The sequence below is a fragment of the Miscanthus floridulus genome, chromosome 1 (assembly GCF_019320115.1).
Source record: "Miscanthus floridulus cultivar M001 chromosome 1, ASM1932011v1, whole genome shotgun sequence".
Classification (NCBI taxonomy): domain Eukaryota; kingdom Viridiplantae; phylum Streptophyta; class Magnoliopsida; order Poales; family Poaceae; genus Miscanthus; species Miscanthus floridulus.
In genome coordinates this window covers 6,011,987-6,017,986 of record NC_089580.1, presented here as the reverse complement: position 1 = coordinate 6,017,986, position 6,000 = coordinate 6,011,987, and positions in this window count along the sequence as shown.

Genomic DNA, 6,000 nt, shown 5'->3' with positions numbered 1-6,000 from the left:
CACGGGGCACATCCATCGATCGACCGACAAAATCTGCATTGGCAATGGCAACAATGCCAACGCGCAGCACGGCCTTGGTGAAGGCCTTTTTGTTAGAGCAAGTACTAATAAAAGGGCTATAAGCGGAACTAAAGTGGAAGAGAGAAGGAAAGAGGGAAGACAAACCGACTGCAGGTTTATAAGAAACTCTACGAGAGAAGTAAAGTGGGTCATGAGCCAGCTATAATATATATATATATATATATATATATATATATATATATATATATATATATATATATATATATATATAAGAGCACTCCCAATGAAGAAATCACGGTAGTTTCTATGGATATTAATTGCACTACCAACTAAGCAATTTACTAATGTGACATGTTATTTATTGGAAAGAGAGGGGGAGAAGGAAGAGACCGTTTGTTCTAAGGCCTTGTTTAGTTGGCGAAATTTTTTAGGAAATGGTACTGTAACACTTTCGTTGTTATTTGGCAATTAGTGTTCAATCATAGTCTAATTAGGCTTAAAAGATTCGTCTCGTGAATTTCGTCTAAACTGTGTAATTAATTTTATTTTTTATTTATATTTAATGATTCATGCATGCGTCCAAAGATTCGATGTGACGGGGAATCTTAAAAAATTTGGCAAAATTTTGGGAACTAAACACTACCTAAGGAAATGATGTCTCCGTTTCTCTCGAGAAACAAGAAACCACTGGTGACTGCGTTGGGAGCGCCAGCGTCATTTGTATCGGACTCCTCTAGATCCTGTGCGTACCCAAATCACACCGCACCTCGCCCCGCTGCACATCGCATCAACCGATTGTTTGTCGTCGAACACGTCGTCGGTTGTCGCGCGTGCATCTATTGGTGGCTTCGCCATCCACCTCGCCCTTGAACGATGTCTTTTTGTGTGTTTTTATGTCTAGCTCGTGAGCCAAACGAGCCAGGTCAAGCTTGTAAATGAGTCGAGCCGGAGCCAGAGCTGGCTCGTTATCCAGCCCTAACCGTCGGTCACCTCTTATGGCTGCCCAGATTGCGGCCGTTGGGCTTCAACTCCATAGATCCACAAATCTTCCGTCTCGCGCTACCCCATTCCTCTCCAACCACCACCAAGAGAAAAGCTTGATTCCGTGCTCTATTGGCTAGGGTTCGAGATCACCTAGTATTAGGGGGAGGGGGGGCAATGAATTGAGAGAGCGAAATGTGTGTGAGTGAGGGAGATAGAGAGATGAGACGATGGGTCCAACGTCTGGGTGAAGAGGAGGTCATGGCCTTAGTGAGAAGGGCATGATTGACCTTTCGGCGACAAACAGTATGAGCAGTGGCGGAGCCAAGAATTATGCATAAGGGGGGCCGGTCAAAGAGTTTCAACATATGAGAACTGAGTGTTGCTTAATTTTTTACCTTTTTGCTCCGTGGTTAAGCTCTATTTTCCTGGATTTATTCTAGTATTTGATGGTTTAACCATGCTTGCTATTTTCCCGTGGTAGATGAACGTGTATGTCGACAGTGGGCACATATGATGACTCATGAATATTAAAATTTACCGGCTTATTATCTTGGAAGTACTCATACCCGTGGTAGGTGACCATTCTGTCAACAACAGAGTGCGTGCGATGACTCATGAATCTTAAAATCTACCGTCATAGTATTTCGAAAGTGCTTATAGTGGAGTAGGATGTGTATTTGTTTGTAGAGGTGAGTGTGCGTGCATATATATGAACGTCTACATCTATAATGCGATTCACAATAAAAAGATATGATAACTAAATTGTTATGTTAGTTAAGTATACGTTCAGTAAAATATAAAGTATAATAAAACATAAGTATTCTGGTAAACAAAAAATTTCAATAGATATATATGTCCTAATACGGTAGACAAACAAATTTAGATAAATCGAAATATTTTATTGTAATTGTATTCTATTCAACTTTGTTGTCTAGAGGATATTAGTAGACATATATAACAAGCTCTATACACTTTTAATATAAACATAGACTATTAAACTATACTCATGTATATTATTATAAAAAGTCTGTATTGTTAGGGGGGCCATGGCCGCCCCTGCTGCCCCCCCCCGCTTGGTTCCGCCAGTGGGTATGAGTGACTGAGTTAAAACCACGCAGGCAAAAGTTGACGGATGTGGCATCAAAGAGTTTTTTTTTTGAAATATAGTATAGGAGTCATTATGAGATTTTCTATGGCATCTACGGCATCTACTGCACGACAATTTTTTCAGTGGCACACGGTAGTTGTCTCTACTTATTGTGAATTTTTAATGAGGTGATTTGAGTTTTTTTTACAAGATTTGAGTTTGTATATCCCACGTATCCTTTCGTCAGGTTCCGGGGCCCTAAATCATAAATCCACATTATTCTGTTCGGTGAAAATGAGAAAAAAAAGGTTCACAAGCAGTTGGGGGGCACAAGGACTATTGTGTGAGCCACGTCGGACATGACGGCCTTTGACTAGCCCCTGTCTCTGCTCTTCAGAGTGGGCGTCGCTGTGCTCTGCCTGCCTACTCACCTCCGTCCTCTCCGCTCTCTCTCTCTACTAGCCTCTAGGAGAGGAGACTACAGTCAGCATCTGCCGCCGCGCGTGTGCCGGCAGGCAGAGGCAGCACAGGGCAGCAGAGGCCGAGAGGCGAGCCGGATCCCCCGGCCGACCCGAACCCGACGACGGACGACAAGCCCCTGCGGTCGCCGTCCTCCGCGATCTCCATCGGGGCCTTGTTATCACTTCAAAGTTCCAAGTTTTTTCACTTTTTTTCGATCACATCAATTTTTAGACGTATGCATGGAGCATTAAATGTAAATAAAAAAATAATTAATTGTACAGTTTGGTTGTAAATCACGAGATGAATCTTTTGAGCCTAGTTAATCCATGATCGGACAAAATTTATCAAATACAAACGAAATATACTACAGTATCCAGATTGTAAAAATTTACAATCTAAACTGGGCCCGGATCAAAAAGATGGCCTTGGCCTCTCCCATCCATCCATGCTGTTGGATTTGATGGATGTGCCGCAACAACTCACAGCGCAGCACAGCACACAGGTGAACTATTAGTACTTGCGCATGCATGCTGCTCCTCTCGTACCACCCTATCATATCACGCCATGGATCATCATCCATCAGCGGCCGGGCTTATACGTAGTGAATTATAAATTAAAATATTATTTTTCTCTTACGCAAAATCTATAAATCAGCTAGTAATAAATAATTTACGATACTTTACGACGAAATAAACCAGTCAAACCAACGTGCTACTCCTAGAGGTCTACTGCTAGCTCTAGGTAAACAAAGAGGACGTTGTGTTGTGATGGATCCATGGCATGGACATGGATCGGCAACGGGCAAACCCATCGGGAGCACTGTGCCCTCCGGGCTGAATGGATGGGCATCGCCTTGTCCTACGAATCCGTCGAAATCTCTCCTACAGTCCCTGTAATCAAATCCACACAGTCCTGGTCCTCCCATCTCCCATCTCCCATCTCCTTAACACAACGCAACAAGGATACAATGCTCTGCGGCCGTGACAATTTGATCTGCGCCGACTTGTCTCCGCATAGGACTCAGTTACTCCCTCCGTCCAGAAAAAACATGCAATTCTAGCACAGTATTATAGTTTAGTATCTTAAATTTGATTAATTATAGATTAAAAATATTAATATTTATGATGTCAAATAAATATCATTAGATTAATTACAAAATGTATTTTTTTAATAAATTAATTTAATATAATAAATGTGAATACTATTCACTAGAAACTTGTTCAAACGTAAACTATTTTTGTCGGTATGCAACCCGTAGTTGCATATTTATTTCTTGGACAAAGCGAGTATTATGCCAACAGAGGAATATCATAGGCAACTTGCGGTGATCGATCTAAACTCTAGATTTAAGTGTCACAACAAAAAAAACTACATAGGAAATAAACTTCGTCCAAATTAAAATAAATTAACTTAAACTCTAGATTTAAGGGCATGTTGGATCAAAACTAGTTAGTTACTAGTCCGGATTAAAAATTAGTCCAATTTAGTTGAGGTTGACCAGACTTGACTAATAAATTAGCCCACTTATTAGCCCCTTATTTGGATAGACCGGAGCTAATTTGGGCTAGATATTATATGGCTGCAATTAGCCTTATGCATCCAAATAGGGCCTAGAGTAAGTGCCAGTGTCAACAAAAAAAAAAAGAAACACATAGAAAATTAGCTACTAACCTCTCCGTCCCAAAATAAATCAATTTTTTTGGTGTCGTAGATGTTAGTTGTTACTCTTCCTCGTAAAGTCGGTCAAACCTAAAATAGTTTGACTTAGTGTGACTCTACGAGTTGGTTTATTTCAAGACGGAGAGAGTATATCACAAATCAAAAGGACATGTTTGGTTGATGGCCTATAATTGCTAGTGTCGACACACTTCCATGCCAAACTTGGCTAACTCCCGGTCAAGAAAAATCTTGCCACGAAATAGGAATTCAACCTTTCCTTGCCGAGCCTTTTGAAGTCAAAAAAAGGAGAGCGACGAAAAAAGGGACCCTAGGTCTTCGGTCCCCGCTGCCATGATCAACGGTCTTCCTTGACTCCAATGGCCTTCGCGCCGCGTGGAGGAGAGGCAGAACATGGATTCCTAGTGGGCGGGTAGGTTAGGTCCTAGTTTCTCTAGGTTTGTTGTCCAAGGCGGCGATGTCCAGTTGGTGGTGGTCGTGCACCTTCGAATAAGTCCCTCCGGCATCGTCACCATCTCATTGTCGCGTTCTCCGATGCGGGCGAGGTGCCTATGAGGGTAGTGTGTCCACTAGGTCTGAAGTCTGTCCACCAGATCTAAAGTCGGCACTGACGACTATTCTCTTTTAGATCCTGGTGATTTCTGTTTAGGAGGTTCATGGTTGGTGCTTCAACCAGATATGGCATCGCTACTAGTGATGTGGAGCAGAGGGATGCCTGGTAGGTTGGAGGTTTTGTGGTGGATGGACCCGTGCTCTGATCTCGCTGCTTTTGCCGACGATGTGCACAGGATCTTGGTCACTAAGCGTGGGGTGCATTCCTGCCGATGTTTTTTCTTTCGTTATCTCATTCCTATCCTCTGGGATGAGACACTGTTGCGGCTCATTTCAAAGACTTCATGCGATAGTGCTTTCTCCAGCCTTAGGGTTCTTGTCGACTTCTCTTTTCTCTAGTGGTGGCATCGACGACGATGAAGAAGAGTGTAAAACTACATCTTTAGATAGCACAGAAGATCCCAAGGGCTTATTTGCCTTTTGTTTTTTTGGTTTAGGGTCTTTTGTGTAAGAAGATTTGAGCAGTTATGCCCTCTGCGTTTGTATCCCTTTTCGTACATTTTTTTTTACAAAATTTCACAGGTCAGTTTGTATAAAAAGAAAAAGCTTGCCATAACTTGGCTTGTCTAAAAAAAAATCTTGCCACATCCCTATGGCCGTATGACACGTGGGTCCTAGCCAGAGTGAAGTTTCGCATGACCAACTGACTAAGATTTGTCAAGAAACCAAACACTAACTTGCCTAAGAAACTAGTGGCAATGTTTGGCCCTGTTGACATGAGGTTCTGCGAAATTTTAGTGACACCATAACAGCAGTTTTGATGGAGTATTTCAATAACCAAGCACCAGTATAGCCAGTAGCTTGAGCGGTAGATAGTACCAGTAAAACTAAGTGAAAGTGGGCGGGAACAGAGTTGGAGCAGGAGGAGCAGAGGTGTGCACGAGTGGGCAGTGCACGGCAGGAGATCCAGTGGAATCATCAGCCGTGTAGTAGGGCCAAGGATTTATTTATGTGCTGCCGCCAACACTCACATGCACTCAATAGGTGAGGAGCCACTCTTTGGCCAGCCAGGGGCAGCAGGGTCCTGGCCTCCTGGGTCACACCCTCTCTGCATGCAGCCCTGCACCTCTTCGTAGGAGTATCATCATCTAACCATGCATCTTCCTGAAAGGCAAGGATCTCATCTCTGTTAAATCACAGATCTAACTAACCTTACT